This window comes from Anoplophora glabripennis, unplaced genomic scaffold (genome assembly GCF_000390285.2).
Source record: "Anoplophora glabripennis isolate ALB-LARVAE unplaced genomic scaffold, Agla_2.0 scaffold78, whole genome shotgun sequence".
NCBI classification, from domain to species: domain Eukaryota; kingdom Metazoa; phylum Arthropoda; class Insecta; order Coleoptera; family Cerambycidae; genus Anoplophora; species Anoplophora glabripennis.
In genome coordinates, this window is record NW_019416286.1 from 1,227,861 (window position 1) to 1,244,011 (window position 16,151).

Consider the following 16,151-nt stretch of genomic DNA (forward strand, 5'->3'; position numbering starts at 1 on the left):
TCCGTAAAACGTATTGCCTACCGCAATAAACAAGGGGTATCAAGTGGCATAACTCCTTTTTCCTTGTGAAGAGTACTATAACTGTTTTGTAGAGGTTTACAAACATTTTTCACTTTCATACTAGCTCCGAACCTCATTCTGAAGAAACTCTTGCTTTAGAGGAAGTCTTACTAAAAGAACCAGATCGTCGGCATAAACCTGAACCAAGAATCAAGACATTACATGTAGAAAGGTATGACCAGAAGGTCATCCACAGGAATACCAAGTCCTTTCTCCCTACGAACTCCTCTTTGTTTCCTTTGTAGTTATGATTCTCTTTTTAGCATTTACCTGATTCGGCCACATATGGTCGACTCAATTCTTCTCACAACATCGGATCAGAATCAAGACTCCTCCGTTATTTGGCCAATATTCCTGTGTTCTTTTTGCTAGAATTCGCCATATCACAGGCAACCAATAAAAAATGTGGGGCCATGATATGCAATCAACTTTATTGAAATTGCCCGAGAAGTTTTCACAATCGTTAAAAGTAAAGCAGCTGTAACTAACGTTAGTATTAGATAATTTATATAACACTTTCTCCTTATAATATAAGATCATTTTAAGCACTTTCTTATGTTTATCGTTTTTTAGAAGTGACGTATAATAATAATTACATACTTGATTATAACTTAATAAGGCTTTGACAAAGAATATGTTCCGCCTTTGTGCATAATTAGGTACGATTATCCCTTTTTTCTTTTCTTTGGTTTGAAAAACTTTTAACTTGAAATGTCCTGCTTCCTAGACTTTTCCTGACGGGACACCTTCATTATTCAGTGATTATAATTACAGTAATTACTTAATTAATGAAATTTTGTTCAGAATAATTAAAGCGGAATAATATAAAGAACGTAAAGATAATGAAAACGTTTTTTGATACTAATTTCTCTTACACACGCCATATTTTTATCTGTAAAGACGTTTATATGAAAAATAGAGATTAATTTAACAGTATTTTTAGCTTTTTAAGTACTCACTCTTGACTTGACTTTTAAAACTAAATTAAGGACTTCGTCTGTATGCAAATTCCAACATCGGCTGATATAATATTCATATCTTGGATATTATCAATTGTTAATAGGTAGATATTAGATAAAAATAAGTAAATTGATTAAGTATTTTGATAATATCATCAAGATCAAATTAGTACAAAATGTAAATTGCTTGGATTTCTGGGCATGTTTTGACGTTGGTTTGTTATTAGATTCAGTTCAAAATTTCGATAAATACGAACGTTACGACGCTAAACTCCTTTAAATATTATAGCGTCAATGTGGCTCAACCTTTATCCGTTCACAAATATGAATAAAATATCAATATGGTAAAACCATCTCTAACTTGGCTTAATTATACCTAGTTATACAGAGATGCTGTGCATTATAAAACATTTTAAATAAATCGTATAAATACCTGTTCCTCAAGACATAAAATGATCAGGAAATTGCTGTCTGTCACTCTCACCTGCAAAAATAACATCTATAATTAGTTGGTATTACAGTTCTTCAATTATAGTGACTATAAATTAATAGACAGAACTAGCTGATTTGGTAACAAAATAAATGTATTTTATAAAGTAATAACGACATTCTCTCTTGGAATATATAAAGATTTCAGTTTCTCCTTGTTTATTGAATTAATGCACTTGTACAGTCGTTAAACTAAAAGTACGATTTATCCATCTTTTCAATTTTCTTTAAAACAACGAGAGACTAAGAATTTCAACTGTGAAGATTTTTAAGCTTGAAAAACAGTCAGCGAGTCAACAATATATGTTATACAGTATTGTAACACTAAAGAAATATTGTTCTCTTGAGCTAAGCGCAGAGATAGAGAGGGATCACAATCAAACTAAAAATAGCACCGCTCAAGGAACATTCAATTAGCTAAAAACAACAGAAGCAATTAAACAGGTTTAACGTTTCTCTTGGAAAGGATCCATTCACCAGACCAGCAACTCATTTGGAAAATAAACCAAAGGGGAAATTGAAATTGGAATATTCGTATGAATGAAATGAGCAACGTTTTCTTCATATACGGACGATCTGGCGGCGATGGCAAGGCACCGCGAGAGACATTTGTTAGTCCTGCTGCTTAATCAGTTTTGTAATACTTACATTGACTTAAAATGCACCTGGCCTAGACGTTTTATAATATTGCCCAAAGTCAAATATCGTGGACTATTATTAATAAAAGAAAAAAACCATATTCATTGTTAATGTAATTTGTTTAGTTTTATAATGGATGGAAAAGAATAATTCTTTCACAAAATCATTTAATCGTTTCCTTAACTAATACATTACTATGAATACAATGACGATTTATTATGAGATCTGTTTGTTGTTAAAAAATTATAAAGAACTACCTACATGAGATTAACCTGCCAACATTGTAATATTATTTGTCGCAAAATTTGTTTTCCTGCTATAAGCAATAAAGAATTTTTTAATCTGTAAACCTCTTAGATAAAGAGTTTACTTATCAGTTCAAGGTTTCCTTGACATTTTGTTTTTGTTATTAACTGATGACATATTTATTATCCTCCTTCCTAATGTCGTGTAAGAAAGTTTAAGATTCCAATATTATTGGTGGAAAGATGAAAATAACTTAGTTATTTCTATTTTAAGTACCAAAGCCTATAAATCAACCTTATTCCTAATCAGCTCAGTGGGATGATCAACGAAATATTTGCTCGCTAACCGACTTTGACCCGTTCGACCATTCGTTAATTGTAACCTAAAAGGATAAGAGTTTTCAGAGCTGTACTTAGGAATGCTGTTAAGCCAGCTGCACTTCAAAAGTAGTGCCTGTGCTAAATCTATGAAAGTTGTGGAGTGCCGACAAAATTTGATTACAGGCATAGTATCCACAAGAAGCTACGTCTCTACACTTTATCTATAGAAGTATTCGTTTCAGCCTGGTGACAGGTAATCAAACTGCTGGCTAAGGAAACACCTTTACAATATAAGGAAGTGTGAAACACCTCTTTGTAGGGGCTGTGAACAGGAAGACGAAACAATATTACATGTGCTATGTGAATGCACTGCCGGCTTACAAACTAGTAGTATCCACAAGAACCTAGAACTCCTGCAAAGGTAAGTATTATCCGGGTATATTCGTTTTAGGACACATTCCTTAATCCTGGCCCCGATCTGGTGCCGGGAGCTGGCAGCCAGCCGCTCGACTATATGTAGTATATAGTGAAACCGGGCGTAGACAAAGGAAATGGTAGTGTCCGTGGCGGTAGTACGCTGGGGGCGGCGCCCGCCGCCACTTTTGCTATCACAGCGTATGCGTGGGCGGCGCGAGCGGGATGAATGGGCGCCGTTGCCACGGCAACTACAACACGCCAAGGCTGCATTGATTTTTCAGCCAAGGTTGAGCCAGGGAACAATGTCCAAATTACACAACCGGAGCCCATTCATCATTTCTGGGAGCTTCCTATGCTGTCTAAATAATGAGACTCCACGGACGTATCTAGGTTTTTTTTCTACTGCAAAATAAATACTTGATGGCCAGCAACGCGAAAGCTGGAGTTTCGCAACTTATCTGTAGGAAGAGGAATATAAATTTGATGTTGAAATCATTGAAGAACTTATTCAAACATTACCCTTCACTTATATGAAAACAATTTTTCTCGTGATCTAATTATGTGTATTGGGTCCGTCTCTTCCTGCCAATTAACAATCCGGCTTAAACTTTTCGTCCTTCATTGTGATGTACAAGGTGAAACAGTGATATTGCAACAAATTCAGGGCTGAACCCTCTCTAGAACGATTCCTAAGGACCTATGACTCTTCAAAGATTGGAAGTAAAACACAATGACCAAATCACTAGAGAACAAAGAAATTGGAAGAAATACATGGTACAAAGTCTGCATTTCATTTGCGCAAATGCTGCACGTTTCCAACAATAGGTGACTTTAGTGGGAAATTATTTTTTTAAAACAAACTGAACTTGTGCATATACTGAACTTCAAACCCAAAGCACTTAACAACCCAAATAGGTAATCGCCGTTGTGGTAAAACTGACAGTAGTCAAATCCTTATGAGAGAGTGGGAAACTGGCAAAATACGCAGTAGTACAGCTTGACAAAATACATCTTGTCTCAGTCTCAGACGCGCACTAACGCACGAACTTATTATCTTATTTTTCATCCCTACTATTAAGGGATCCTCATATGGCGGACTCTCTTCTTCGTCTGCACATTTCATAGACAAGATAATATAAATTTCTAGACTCAGAATCTTCAGACATGGAATCTGAAGATCTTTCTTTACATGAAATTTGATTCAACACAATAAATGTTGTTTTTTTATTTATAAAGAACTGAAATTTTGCTTCATTTTATTTAATAAGAAGGAAAACATTTTGTCCAATTTTTGTGTTTCAGAGGAAGATTTTTTTTCAAATTTTTCCGGTGTTTGTTCCTAATTATTACATCTCTAGTACAGACCAATTTCTCAAAGTAGCTACCTACATACATATAAAATTTAATTAAAGGTAACCAGTGGCATCAGTATTACGAGTAAAAGGGATCCGACTTAAACTTAACTCAAAAGGGGTATTTGACATCAGCAGAAAAAATTCTTCTACAGAGTTGAACTATATCCAAATTTTTTCCGTAAATTTGCATGTATTAAAATAAAAGTTAGTTGGATAAACATATTTTTCTCTTTGTAACTTTGTACATCTAAATGTAATTGAGAAATGAAAGAAAAATAAGTACTTTTTGTATTTAGGTCGCTGCTGACGAGCACATAACTTTTTCATGGTTTTTGGACTTTCAACAGTGAACTGTTAATTCTACGAAGAAACATCAAGAGGCACAAAAGTTTTATTTGGAAATGATCTACACAAATTTCTGAAAAAAAAACTTTGAGATGTCAAATAACTTTTTTGACAGTTGCAATCCAAGGGACGTCTTCTAACTCGGATGCCACTGTTTAGTTCTTGGGTAAATTTTTGAAAATAAAACTATACAAAATTTCAAATAGGTGCTTAAGTAATTGACCAAAACCCGTTTCATGTTCTATATTCGTAGGGTTGTAGAGCCCTCAACAGTTTTAGAGAAAATGTGGTACTCTCATTTTTTATTATTTTGATGAAAGGACTAATATTCTGATCAGTTTGCAGAATAGAGAACTGAAAGAGATAATTTTCTTGTATGAACAGATTTCACGTATTTGAACAAGCTTTAATGATTACATTTTGATTTTTTATTACCTTACATAAGTAAGGTGCATACTTAGAACGGCCATCAATTAAGGCAATGTTGAAATAGTCTCAATTTATATAGGTATTTATGCCGAAGCCAACTGATACATTGACACAAATGTAAAATGTATGATAATGTGCAATGTAATTGAAGACCAAATTCAAGAAATCTCTAAATATTTCTAGTACACTATTCGTAACCATTGGTGGTTACAAGACAAATACTCCTATTTGATTAATTTACAAAAATTTAAATAATCTAATTTATCTTAAGATAATTCATTTATTGGTGCATTTGAATAAAGTGACCTCTTCATTCAAAGGACAATCGATCAATCAGTACACGCGACGAATTCCTAACGATAAGTTTCATAAAACGTAAACACCTATAAGGATGTCCCATATAAAACTTTCCACCTGAACATTTCGTTTAATATCAAGTTTCGAAAAACAGATCGATTTTTAATTTGAGGGGGACATACAATACGTTGTTGTCAAGATATTTGGGTTGACTTGCAAAAAGCATTGATTTGAGATGTCCCCAGAGAAAAAAATCGTTTGGACTCAAATCGGGAGACCGAGCTGGCCATTCTATAGCCCCACGTCTACCTATCCATCGTCCTGGAAAGTTCGGATCCAACACGAACTCGTCGCTCAAAATGGGGTGGAGCTCCGTCTTGTTAGACATGATATCACAAAATTCTGTTCTTCGATCCGGATCACCCCCGTTCAAACAATGCACAAGATGTATTTTGTACGGATGCCATTTATGCTTTTGCAAAATCGGATGAACGTTCGACTTATAGGGATCCTTGTAGTACGGTTTAACGATCGCACGGATTGGTGTGCATTCATTGTCAGTTCGCCCAGAATTCCTACTTCCATTAATTCGTTAGGAGGATTGGTTTTCTTAAGATTTGCTACGGACCCAGTTTCTCGAAATTCAATCGGGCTCACGTACGTTTGACTTGTTTGGTGATCAGGATGCAACTCATTGAAAATTTGAGCAGTTTCTATAGCACATTCATTTTGTTTTCCATAAAGAAAATTATTTCAACTCTTTCAGCTAACGAATAAACCATAATGAAAAATTGATAAAAGTAAAAGTTACACTTTGATTCATAAAAAAGATTTTTTTATTTTTTTTAAATGTAAAAATACAAAATTCCAAAAATTTAATTTCAAATTTTTTTTCTTGAAAACGCATAATGATTTTTTAAATTTTTTTTACGGATTCAAGATCAGTATAAAAAGAGCTTTCAAACGATGTATCACACGCCCTGTAGTGCCATTTGAAATTTCAAAATTGATACATCGATCTACGAAGGGGTGGCAACTGCAAAATAAGTAATGATGTAAGTCCCCCTCAAATTAAAAATCGACGTGTTTTTGCAATTTTTTGAAAACTTCATATTAATTCAGGTGGAAAGTTTTATATGGGACAACTTGTATGTATATTACAATTTGGCCTTATCGATCAATAACAGTTTCCTGGTGTTACTCCGTAGCATTCTACCACAGTCCACACCTCGCTGGTTGACGTATGGCTCCAAGTTAATTGTATCGTTTGAAAAAGTTTGTCGTACGAAGTACACCAGCCACTACTTCAGAAAGTTTCGCCGCCCCCCAAAAGTTCCTTTATGAAAAATTAACCATTTTGTCAAGAAACAGGCGACCAAATGTTAATCCCCTTAATGCTATGATACGCCTCTGTTCTAAATCACTACAAATAAATTATACCCTTAACAGTTACACGTATACTCTCTTATTTTTCTTTGAAATCCCGGATACACCCCGCAATTTTCTATTCTGAATGTTGACGGTACAGTGACACGTCAACGAATAATATTGCGGTAAAGCCGTTTTATTTAGAGTTTATCATAACTAGTTCAAGGGTGTGTTCTCTGGTATGATACTTTTTTTTATGTTATAACTGCTGGAACATGCAAATTTAATTAAAGCTTTCATTTAATTCCTCATACAAGTTTCACAAGTTTCCAGGAAGGTGGTTTTTATTAGAAGGATTATAAAAGATTAAAACGGCCACCATTAATAGGAAAGTGGCATTGCATCTACGGTGCACTGGAATGTTAAAATGGAGTAATTAATTCAGTGTGGAAGGATTTCTATGTATGCAGTATCACCAATTCTTACTTTCAATGTGCACCTGACACTTTTTTACCAACATTTGCTTTCCGTTCATTTAGTTAGCGATATAAACTTTATCATTAATTTCATACATTATTGTTCCTTGTCTTCATCAAAGTACTCCCCTTTCCTATTCATACACTTTTGAAAAACACCACGAAACGTTTGAAAAAACTTTATAACTGTAATTTTATTTCGTTTACTTTAATGCTTCCGCGAGGTTGACACCTCATTTTCAGAAGAGATGTTTCTTGATTATTCCTAAGAATTTTTGAAGGTGTGTCGTCAGATTCTTTGCCTCTTCTTGGTCTTTCTTACATGTTCCTGTTAATTTTTTACTAATATTCCGAGAATGACCGAGAACTGTCGTTTATGCTTTGCTGGTCTCGTTTGTACTACTTGCTTATTTGGTAGGTATAGCTCATTCAGAGGAAAAAAAAGAAAATTGTTACCTGGACTTTTATAAGTGGAAATAGTAAAGGGCTTATAATAATCGAAATAAATAAATAAATAAATAAATAAATAAATAAATAAATAAATAAATAAATGCGTGAGCAGGGGTGTCGGAGGGTTAATTTGGAGGGTTGAAAAGTTGTGAAAAATTGTATCATTAAGATTTCTGGAGAAAGTTGACGATCACTTTTTAAGATAACCTCAAAATTTCCGAGAAAAATGCGAAAAACAGGTTTTATTTCTGATTTCTCGTTTTTTATTTTCATTTCCGCAAAAATAATTTAATTTTGACGAAACTTGGTGATAGTATACCTTTCAATGCCTTAAATAACCGCACATTTTTATAGATAAAAAAATTAAGAAGTTTCCGAGATATTCATTTTTTCCGGTCTGAAAGACTTTTTTTCAAAAAAAAATTCTACTTAGAAAAATCATCGTACGGAGTGAAATAAAAAAATCTGTAACCACAGTTCAAAACATGTTCAAAAATGCGAAAAAAAATAAAAAATGACGCAACAATGAATTTTTCAGTAATTGTTGATAATTTGTTTAAATTAAAAAAAAATCAAAAACTGATTACACCATTCAATTGTACGGAAAAAAACTGTCTCATCGTTTGACCCAACACTTTATTTTTGAACAGTATTGTTATAAACGTAAGTCGAATAGTGAATAAATAAAATAAATAATAATTTTTTTCCGTAGGATCGATTAGTGTACTTTTTTAAATTTTATGATTCATAGATATACAGTGTGTCCAAGATAAGGATGGGATAGCAGTAGGATCTAGCACTGTTTAATTTTTTTATGGCTTTATTTGAAAACGAAATTTAAAATAAATTGCATATTTATAATTCCACTTTTTTCGCTCTATACAATGGCGTCAACACTTTTGCAATTCGACGTTTTATCTTAATTTTTTTTTAAATATGTCGCTGCTATTTTTATGACCAATTCTAAAATCATTTTTAATTCTGAATTAGACGATATTACTATTGTAATCGCTTAAAAAGTTTTTGGCTTATTTTAGCTATCATTTAAAATTTTTCCTGAGTACGGCTCTGAACGCTTTCAGAATATCTATTGGATGAAATCATAACAGTATGAAAGTCAATACCGCACAAAATATCTAACAACTATTAGCAATACTAATTAGAAATAATAAAACATTCATAAATTCGTATTATTTTTTTATTATGTACAACTTTTTAAATTATTGATTAAAAAAATTGTTGGATATTTTGTGCTGTATTGACTTTTATACTGTTATGACTTCCTCCAACAGATATTTTGAAAGCGTTAGGAGCCATACTAACGAAAAATTTTAAATTATAGCTAAAAACCTTCTTAAGCGATTACAATAGTAATATCTAGTTCAGAATTAAAAATGACTAGATTTTATCATAAAAATAGCAGCGACGTTTTTAAAAAAATTAACCTGATGATGGCCCCTCGAAGACGAAACGTCGGATTGCAAAAATGTTGACGCCATTGGATAGAGCGAAAAAAGTGAAAATGTAAATATGCAATTTATTTTAAAATTCATTTTCAAATAAAACCAGAAAAAAAATAAAACGATTTTGCAAAATTTCGGGTTTTCGGGTTTCGCGTCAACAGTACTACTTTGCAATTAATACTTTGTATTGCTGAAATCTCAAATCATCCAGAGATAATAATTTATCATTTGTGGATTTGTAATTCGACTTAGATGTTTATAGCAATACTGTACAAAAATAAAGTTGCGGGTCAAACAATGAGACATAGTTTTTTTTTTGTATTTTTTTCTGTAGAATTGAAGTGTGTAATCAGTTTTTGATTTTTATTTAATTTAAACAAATTATCAACAATTACTGAAAAATTCATTTTTGCAAGTCATTTTTTATTTTTTTTTTTGCATTTTTGAGCATGTTTTTGAACTGTGATTACAGATTTTTTTATTTCACCAAAAAGTATAATATGTCAAAACGAAAAAAAGATCACCGGCAGAACTCTGTACGATGATTTTCCTAAGTAGAATTTTTCTTTGAAAAAAATGTGTTTCAGACTGGAAAAAATGAATATTTCGGAAACCTCTTGATTTTTTTATCTAAATAAAATTGTGGTTATTTAAGACACAGAAAGGTATACTTTCACCAAGTTTCGTTAAAATTAAGTTACTTTTGCGGAAATGAGAAATAAAAAACGAAAAATCAGAAAAAAAACAGTTCTTCGCATTTTTCTCGGAAATTTTGGGGTTATCGAAAAAAGTGACCTCTAATAAAGTTGTAGATTTTTGCATGATCTACAACTTTTGCAAAAGATACTTTTTTGTTTGACGTCAACTTTCGCCAGAAATCCCAATGATACAATTTTTCACAACTTTTCAACCCCCCAAATCAACCCTCCGCCACCCCTGCTCACGCATTTATTTTTTTTAGGTTTATTATAAGCCCTTTTACCATTTCCATTTATAAAAGTCCAGGTAACAATTTTTTTTCTCCAAGTGTAGTTTGGTTGGACTATTCAATTTGTACACCAATTGTGGAGTGATAATATTTATATAAAATTTAAGTAATTATTCTGAGTAACTAGTTCAAATCACATCCCAGGAAATATTAAAATAAAAGTATAATAAATTTTTCTTAGTATTGATGAAAAAATTTAATTGAACTCGCTGTGGAAAGTGATAAAGCATTTTCTACTTTGTAGTAGTACAAAGTCAGTTGTATTGATATGAAGGCACTGTGCAGGTAAATATTTTAAAATACTTCAATGAAACCATCGTCATATTGCTGTAAAGATAATTTTATTATATTTTTAATTTAATGTTAATGGCCTAATCTTCTAATCCTCGAGCTTTCGTTGTAATAATCGGTTCGCTGCAACTAACTTTTATTCATGCCGATGTAATGGCTACACCACTGATTTTATCGTGCCAGTTATTTGTCAAGGTTATTACCAGCAGACGGTTAGACTGCATAAGCTATCGATAGATACGTTAATAATTCATCGATATTCACATGAATGGCCATAATTAACTTTATGCTTTATTCAGTGTTTTCAATGCGGTGTGATTCAATACTTACTTCTCCGTTGATACAACTATCGATCTACGTGGTGAAAAGAGGAAAATACGAATCCTCTTTGACAATCAATATTTAAATATAAAAAAAATTATTTTCTGCTTACAAAAAAAAATGCTGAATGAAGTTCAATCACATGACAAAATATAGAGTTTCTAGCTGTTCGAGTTTTCAAGACAGTCTGAAAAGGGGAACTATAACACTTTCTGTGAATCTTTAAAATGCGTAAAAGCATTATAATAGCTTATTTATACTAATTTCATACGGGAATAAAAACTACTTGTCAAATGCGTTGAAATAATCACACGATTTAAAGACAATACCGCGTTCTTAAAAGAACAGTATATGGATAAAACTACTACAGCACAAATCTCAAAACGTCTGTGTTTTTAAATGTTAGTTATAGTTCGACCACAAATTTGCATTTTATATCTGCGGTTACGGTGATAGTTTGCGTATACTCATGCTCTTTAAAAACAAAGTTGGAAAATCCAGTCGGCTACAAATGGGGATTCCCGATTGTAAAATAATGGCAAGATGATGTTATAACCGACCATATTAAATTAAGGAATCAATGTGGTTTGAAGCAGATTTCTGTGTCAATTTGATTCACCGTACAGATTTGTTTTAACTTAATTCATAGCGAATCAGAAAAACATCAATTATCAGTTTCAACCTTTTAAAAATAGAGAAATTTATATTTTTGTACGATTTTAATTTCGTTGTACTCCATTTCCGCTGCAGTGACATCATGTGATCTGTCAGTAATCTGACAGAAATGTGTCAGAGACGCCATAACACGTGTGGCATCCAAAATAATGGACCTTTCCCTCGAATGCTATGAAACTCTAGGAAGACTATAATTTTCATGATACTGCTGTCAATTTTTGATGATAGATTTTCCAATCCATTGTCTGTCACTTCAGAAGTTCCTCGGGGCTCTGTTCTCGGACCGATTTTATTTTTAATTTATTCAGCGGATATGTTTAATTACAATGAAATGTTACGCCGAGGATATATGACTTTGTTTTACTTTTTGTCCAAAGAATATTACTCATGCTTGTAGCAAAATAAACTCAGATTTAGTAACCCTAAAATCAATTTTTATATTTTAATTATTGTACTGTTTGTTTGTCCTATTTTTATTTTAAATTTGTATTATAATATTTCTACCCAGAGATTGTAAATTGTAAAGTGCAACCATCTTAGAAATAAAGCTAGTTTATTATTATTATTTATTATCTGAGTTAAAGTGAAATATATATATTGTATAAATATACTAATTTTTGTATGTATGTTTGTTACGAATAAACTCAAAAACTACTGGACGGATTTCGATAATTCTTTCACCATTAGAATGCTACATTATCCCTGAGTAACACAGGCTATATTTTTTATATCCCAAAATGTTTAAAATAAATGTCCACCCGTGCGAAGCCGGGACGGGCCGCTAGTATTGTATAAATAACGACGATATGTCCAAAAAGTCATTTGTATTACAAAAATGAGATATGTGAATACATTGTTATTACTTTTTATTTCTAAATTCTCCAGGTGCAAAAACTTCTTTTTTCATACATAATTATTAGACAGGTACACGCAAAAATTATTTTTCAAGATATGAACTTATCCCTTAGCACCAAAGTTTGCAACTGAATAACATAATTTTTCAAATGCATTTACATTTACCGACTTTATTAGTACCTTGCGAATTATTTAGTTTAGTATTACTAATCGGTTTGTCTCATTGTTTTTCTTGCACATAAATTATTACTTTGTGAATTACAAATCAATTTTATATATAAATAATAAATAGAAGCTAGCACATTTGTAGGTAATTTTGTTGAAATAATCAATATTAATTTTCTCGAGGATATCCGTATATCGTACCTGTCTTTCTACTGTAATTACTTAATATTTACTCAGAGGTCACTAACACAGTATATTTGAGTAGTTAGCAAAAATGGTATTTATGAACGTTTTGATGAAAACATTTTTAATATTGTATGGAGTTCAACCACTCGCATAGTTTTCATACATTTTTGGTCCTAAGGTACCCGGATCCAATATATTCATCGTATATAAGGCGAAACGTATAATTCTACCATTATTGGATATGTATAGGATATTCTGTTTTGATATGTTAATGGATATTCGCTTTAAATGTATCCATAAGTTGTCTTTCAGATATTGTTTTTCTTTTCCAGATCAATATTCCAATTAAGAACATCCGTAAGATGTACTTCTTTGTACCTCAAATCCATAAAATACTTTAGGAAACTATTAACACATGCATTTTTCCAATTATTGCGTATCTATCTTTACAAATTTACTGGACAAGACAGGAAAGGTGCATTTTCTGATGTTTACATGTTCTCCATGATCGTTCAATACGAAAAATTAAAAGAAATTGCTCTAGTTTAGTGTTGCGCTTCGTCACTTCCTGGATGAACCTTCTTGTTATATCATTGTCTTACTAAAAGTGCGATTTCTTGTCTACAAAATCAGCTTTACGTTACATGCGTGCTACTCGTATTTGGTTTGGTGTTAAAGTTTGTAATACTCATTCAAGGAAACCTGTATACGATAAAGCAATGACGACAAAGTGTATATTTAGTTCCAATTTGAAAATTATGACGCGTCAAGCAATTAGTAGGCATTATGAATGAATAATAATTTTTATTGTTCCACACCTGAGATCCCAAATGACGATCGTCAAGATCGCTACTTACGCAATTCGTGTATTGTTAATTCTCCATTCATTTCATTATACCTTCGGCTCTTACGACAACGGGAAAAACCGCTTTGTGTAAAGCAACTTTACTGTAAATAATTTTTATAGTAAATTCGGATGCCGGCAGCGTTGCTAATCGCAATAATTGCGCTGATAAAATCTAATTTTTATACGTGGCGTGACTTGCCACACTCCATCAAACGGCTTATCTGGCACAGCCCGGCCAGAAATCGCCATTAACACCGAGAATCGATATGGTGGAAAAGTTCATTCAGATATGGACTTGAATTTGGAAGACTGCGATGAAATATTGCGTTTCGTACGGGTATTCCTGGTCAGTTAAGTCGTTATGCTTGCTTTGCATGACAGTAATTGTAAAACAGAATGATATTACATACTTTTAATTCCTTATTAACTAAAGAATAGTTTTTCCATGTAAGGCGATTATAATTAATTTCCATTACAAACTAATTAGAATTATGATTGCAACAAATTTTAAACACTGGTGCTACAGGGTGGCCAATCCTCATCAATAATATTTAGAATTAGAATTTGAAATTGCGCTTATTTTGTAATGTTTTTGTTGACATCCATTTGCGCAGAATAAGGTCAATGATCGTCGGATCCTTTTTTATTTTTATGCTTCTTTGAAACAAAGCGACCAAATGACATTTCTTTGGTTTTTTTATATATCGGAAAATAATTACTCTCAATAGGACTTTTGTAGAGAATAAAAAAAAACTATAAAATGTGTGCAAAAACTATGCATCGGACAGAAACTATCTTGCGTACGATCAAACTACATATTTATTATCAGTATATTATCTGTCATTTTCCGTAAGATTGTTTTTCCAGCTTCAAATTTGAGGGAGATATGAATTTTTGAAAAACGGTCTATTTTAGAGGTTTTTCCGGATTTTCTCTGTAAAAAATGAACCGATTGGGTCGCACCTAAAACCTCTTTTGTAGGTAAGTCCTAATGAGAATCATTATTTTTCGAGATATTATAAAAAAAAACAAAAAATGTAATTTTTTGCAGTTTTTATTGTTTAAAAAAATTATTCACGACTTTGCTGGGAAAATCACTTGGGTTTTCATTTACTAAGTATTTTTCAAAAGGTAATACTTGAAATTTGCTGTAATATTTAAATGCAAAAGCAGCATCTTTTTTCGCTCTATTCGTTGGCCTATAAAGCGTCCATTCAGTCAACATTTCATTAGCAACAAACGATTAATAACGCATAACGCCAAATGAAGTCGCAGCTTCTGCAATCTGCATCAACTTTTTTATCCAGAGTTTAACTGAAATCGTATTGGTGAAGACAATTCCGACTAGACACAGGACTGATGATAACAAATGATGGCGAATTGCGCACTTTGGTTTTGGTTTTATTTCTGCCAGGAGGCGTTCAATTTATAAAATGTACAATCTTTCATTATTGCACCTACGAGTAGTATGTGAAATGGTATTAAAATCCTGAAAAAAATTGGTTACGTGAACCTAGAACCTACTTTTATAAATTATTTTTTATAGCCATTCTTCTAGATAAAGGCACGTAGCAGCTACAAACCATTTTAAGCCTACAGTTTGGGATGTAGTGATTCTCCATAGATTTTAAAGGAAGTGTTACTACAAACAACTACAAACTATTTTATATCTATAGCTCGGAGTATAGTAACCCTCCGTCAGTTTTCGAGGCAATACAAACAAAATATATTCTACTACAAATGTTTTTAAAGCACAGGAGAAACTACAAATGAAATAAGCGTTACTACAAATAATTACAGACATTTTTATATCTACAGTTTGGTGTACAGTGGCTCTCCGTCAGTTATGGAGGAGCAAAGACAAAATAAGCGCTCTACAAGTAACTGCTAACGATTTTATATTCAGACCTTACAGTATTGTAATTCTTTGTCAATTTTCGAGGTACTACAAATGAAATATGCTGTACTACTACAGATGTTAGAGCAAACCATGAACAATAGTGACTCCAGTCTAGACACCGAAGAACAACAAACGAAACTACAAATGATTTTAGTGACCATGAACAATAGTGACTGCACTCTAAATATCAAAGAACAACAAACGAAACTACAAATGATTTTAGTGACTATGTTAAATTTTCAAGAAATACAAAGAAATTACAAACAATTACAAATGACTTTAGAGCCAGAGCTCGTAGTATAGGACTTTACTTTCAGTTTTCAGGAACTACAGATGAAATAAGCGTTACTACAAACTTACATGTACTGATTATTTGGAAAAAGACAAATTGAAAGTTTTGTACTTTTTTTTACTTCACTGTATGGGAAAAAAGTAATATTAATTTTATTCCGTTTACCTATAAGAAATTAAATTGCTACCTGTTTTCTGCTGAAAGAAATTAAAGTATTCTCAGATCTAAGCCAGCGTAAAGCTCGTTTTCTCGATATTTTTTCGTTTCTAATCGGACACGCCGTGATATCACAAACCGCTCCCATATTTTTAGGCCTTA

The 16,151-nt window shown here is 32.3% G+C and overlaps 1 protein-coding gene across 7 annotated transcripts in view; it reads right to left on the reverse strand.

The window, feature by feature from the left end:
* The window catches only part of LOC108907953 (leucine-rich repeat extensin-like protein 5), a 158,495-nt gene that overhangs the window by 40,870 nt on the left and 101,474 nt on the right, over window positions 1-16,151 (reverse strand). For 2 of the 7 annotated variants that reach the window (XM_018711823.2, XM_018711821.2), the window contains one exon: window positions 1,453-1,503. The exons of 4 other annotated variants lie outside the window; for them this stretch is intronic. The gene's annotated coding sequence lies outside the window, so the exon portion shown is untranslated. Of the gene's footprint in view, window positions 1-1,452; window positions 1,519-16,151 lie in introns of all 7 variants that reach the window. One more of the 7 variants, XM_018711825.2, reaches the window with a different exon arrangement.